Source organism: Dermochelys coriacea, chromosome 25 (genome assembly GCF_009764565.3).
Source record: "Dermochelys coriacea isolate rDerCor1 chromosome 25, rDerCor1.pri.v4, whole genome shotgun sequence".
NCBI lineage: Eukaryota > Metazoa > Chordata > Testudines > Dermochelyidae > Dermochelys > Dermochelys coriacea.
Window position 1 is genome coordinate 1,720,771 of NC_050092.1, and position 4,581 is coordinate 1,725,351.

The following is a 4,581-nucleotide window of genomic DNA, read 5'->3' on the forward strand; positions in this document are numbered from 1 at the left end:
AGTGGTCCCCCCGCCCCTCACAGCACCGTGGCGCGGACAAGTTAGGCTGACTGGGACAAGGGTCAGCACCCTATTCCGCATCTAGGCATGCATGCAGCCCTAACCCTCCCCGCCCCAAGAGCCCGCACCAAATAACTTCCTTCCCAAAACAAAAGCCACTTACCGGACCTCCTCCGGTGTTTGTCCTTCCCCAAGCACCGGCCGCCGCGACTGGCTACCCTCCTCCTGGCTTGAGGACAGCTCCTGGCTGCATGCATCTAGGGATGCTGGGGTGTCTTCCTCCGCCGGAGCACCCTTGCTCCCGCTTTGCTGCTGCTCCTCCTCCTCCTCTTCCTCCTCCTGCCTTGTTGCACTGGCCTCTGAGGTTTCCATGGTGGTATTCGGCATGGAGGTGGGGTCGCCCCCAAGTATCATGTCCAGCTCTTTGTAAAAACGGCAGGTCACGGGGGCAGCACTGGAGCAGCTGTTTGCCTCTCGGCCTTTGCTGTAGGCATTCTGCAGCTCCTGCACTTTAACCCTGCACTGCAGTGCATCCAGGTCATGGCCCCTTTCCAGCATGGCCCTTGATATCTACCCAAAGGTATTGTAATTCCTATGGCTGGAGCGCAGCTGGGACTGGACAGCTTCCTCCCCACAAACACTGATGAGGTCCAGCACCTCACCGTTGCTCCATACTGGGGCTCGCATGGCACGTCGAGGCATGGTCACCTGGGAAGATGTGCTAAGAGCACTCCACGCCTGGCTGAGCAAACAGGAAGGGGAATTTCAAAATTCCCAGAGAATTTAAAGGGTGGGTCTCATGGCTGGTCACCTGAGGGCAGGGCAGTAGAGTTCAAATGGATGACCACCGTGGATAGAACAGGGATTGTGGGACACTTCTGGAGGCCAATCACAGCACACTAACAGACATGGGCATTCACACTGGTGCCGTGGCGCTCTAGTGGGGGCGCAGCAAACGTTATTCTACTCGCCAGGTGGAGTACCAGCAGCGCTGTAGCCGCGGAGTCAAAGCGCTCTACGTGCCTTGCCAGTGTGGATGGGGAGTGAGCTAGGGTGCCCAGGGCTTCTTTAATGTGCTGTAACTCGCAAGTGTAGCCAAGCCCAAAGTTTCAGTTATGAAAAATAATGGCAAAATAACACCATTAATCCTAAATAGTTAATTCCAAAAGCTACCGATAGGATCATGTACTATCTGCATAACGGAGAAGATGAGGTAGGGCGAAAGTGAGATGTACACTCTGATTGCTTTGGCAAAACAGCTAACTGGCCAGTATGCTGCGGCTGCCTCGAGCTGCTCCAGGGTGAGGGCAAACCAGCCAGAGTATATGGGTGAATTTGGCCATAAAAGTGGACATTTAAAAACTGATTGTTACATCATATCTCCAAATCATTGCTCAGTGTTCATGTGTAACCTTTTTAATTAAAAGGAAATTCCCTGACATAAACTACAGTAAGATGGAGTTAACTCTGAGCACATGTATCAGTAAGGTTAAGATTCGGTAATGGGTATTTTAGTAAAAATCAGGGACAGGTCGCAGGCACTAAACAAAAATTCATGGAAGCTCACGACCCATCCCTGACTTTTACTAAAACTACCCGGAGGCGGTTGGGAGGACAGAGCATTGCTGGAGCTTGCAGCTGCTCCAGCCCCATCACTGCTCCTGTGGCTCAACCCCAGCCACTGTCTGCCCGGGGACTGCTGCCCCAATGGCCTTGGGGTGGCTGCCGGTCAGCTGTTCTGGCAGCCCCGGGGCTAACAGCTGCTGCAGCCCTGGTCCAGAAAATGTCCCAGAGGTCCTGGAAAATGATGGAATCTGCGACCTCAGTGACAGAATCGTAGCCTTAGGGTATCAGTAACTTAGGGTAAAATACATTACTAAGTGTTATAATTACCCCAAACTAAGCAAGCTAAACTGAGGAAATTTGCAATTAACACATTGAGATTTGTTTTAACTTTAACCTTAAGATACAGAAATGCAGAGTTAGGGCACTCAAACAACCTTAACTCTGCTTTGTAGTCACACACTATTGTGTTTAAATATCAGTTTCATCTAATCTGGGGCCACAAACTCTAACATGTCTTAGAAAAAACATACAATAATCATATGACTATAGTAATTCCCTTCACTTCAGTGCAACTACAGTTAGTACAGCTTCTTGTGTCCAAAACCTCTCAATGAATTTCCTACTTCATAAAAATAAAGTAAGTGAAGAAGAGCCAAAGTCCACATTGAATAAATGGTGAGAGTTATGCAGGAGTTGCAAGCTGGCCATAAAGCAAATGAAAATCACAGAGATATGTAACTTGCACTGATTCGCCATGCAAGGGGCGTGCAAAATGAGTGTAACTTACATGTATTTGGTATTGTGGGGACCAGTTCATGACTATCATAAGCAAGTGCAAGTGGGAATGCTAATGATGGTCTGAGTGTAAGATACAGTCCAGGGGGATGCAGCTTAAAATGTATCTAAAACTTCCTGATGGTTAGTTTTCTTGCTACATCTCTCCCTGAAGGCCTGACCTCTGTCCTGTTGAGGCCCAATTCTGACCTCAAGAACATGGGTGTGAACCTTTGGGGTTGAAGTTTTCTCTCATTTAAAGGTATGCCACTTCACTGATTGCTGCACCTGATAGTGACGGCTGAACTGAATCCTTGATACATAAATTGTATTAAGAAAAGGAGTACTTGTGGCACTTTAGAGACTAACAAATTTATTTGAGCATAAGCTTTCGTGAGCTACAGCTCACTTCATCGGATGTTTCCCAGAAACATTTTGGAGTAAATCATGGGACAGGAGGATTCAATTTGCCTACACTTTCAAAAATGAGTTTTGGGGCCTCCATTTTTGGATATCCAAGTTCAGGCACCAAGGGTTTGATATTTTCAGGGAACTGAGCACCTACAACTCCAGCTGAAGTCCATGGACTCTGCAGGTGCTCAACACCTTTGGATGTGATGCCCTAGTCTAAAATTAGGTCTTTACAGAGTCTGCTAATGTAACTGAAGATGAAATTGAACCCTATGTGACTATCCAAAAATTGAGCATCCAAAATGAGTGGACACTTTTGCAAATGGAGGCTTCAGGGCCGGATTTACACTTTAGGACAACATCTTCAGCACCCTCCTGCCTACAGTTGACCTTCATGTTGCACACAGTTTTAGAGAGGTAAGGCGCCCCTAGAATGCTGGCACCCCAGGCACTTGCTTGCTGTGCCTAATTGGAAATCCAGCCCTGGAGGCTGTAGTGTGCAGCTAAGTTAGCTGTGCACAGATGCACCATGCAATTGTCCTTAGTGATACAGATGCCGACCTTCTAATGTGCTGGGGGGCGCTCAACCCCTGGCTCTGCCTCAGGCCTTGCCCCCACTCGACCCCTTCCTACAGGGCCCCCGCCCCACATCTTCCTTCCCCATTCCTCCCCCTCCCCCCGTGTGTCGCACCCTCGCTCCTTCCCCTCCCTCACAAAGCCTCCTGCACACTGTGAAACAGCTGATCGCGGAGGGTGGGAGGCACTGATCTGTGGGGCCTGCTGGTAGGTGGCAAACACTGGGGGGTAGGACGGAGCTGATAGGGGGCTGCCGGTGGGTGCTCAGCACCCACCATTTTTTCCCCATGGGTGCTCCAGCCCTGGAGGACCCCCAGAGTCAGTGCCTATGCTTAGTGACACTTACAAACTTTACAAAATCTGCTCCTGTAAAGGCATAGAACCTAATTTTCAAATATGGACAACTCTAGCTCTTTGGGGCAGGGAGCGTCTTTTTGTTCTGTGTTTGTACAGCGCCTGGCATCCTGGGGGCCTCCTAGAATCCTAGAGAGTAAGGCTGGAAGGGACCCCCAGATCATCTAGTCTGACATCCTGTAGATCACAGGGTGAATTGGTTTTGCTCTGATGCCTGACTATGAAATTCACCTTCAGGCTTTTCAACCTTCCAAGGCTGGAAAACTTCAGTTTCAAAGGTAAATGTTTCAGGAAGTTCTGAGTGACGGAAAACTCAGGTTATAATTACAGAGTGTGCTCAGGCAACCGTAAGCAGAGCGTGTCGTGGGGAGCTCCTTGCTGTAACCGAGGTGGTAAGATGAAGTATAGGCCAAAGAAAAAATGCACCCTGTGCACTGCTGGTTGAACTGAGACGTGTGCCCTGCACTGCATTCCGCAAGGGGGCTGTGTATTTATCAATGGAATATTCACAGCCTCCCAGCTGTGTGCCTGTGCACTGGGCTTTGTGAGAGACTGCTGGAGTTCACTCATAGTGACCTTGTTCTGTCATTCTTGCCTCTGTGGGTACAGAATAAGGAGACTACAATCAACACATACACCCTGAGGAGATTTCCGGGAGCCCGGCTGCAAGTGGCTGTGGCCAGGGGAAGCAGACATCAGGGTTCCATCTAATCAATCGCCTGGATAACAAGGGAGTCTCCGGTCTATCTCCATCCCAGCCCCCTGGTGTAAGGCCTTTGCAAACCCTCTGACCCATTGTGGGATTCAATTTCTTCTCCTCAGTCACAGAGGCAGAGCACAGAGATGCACAGAAGCATTTTCCAGGATACATTATGAAGTTTCTAACTGCTATGACCTATC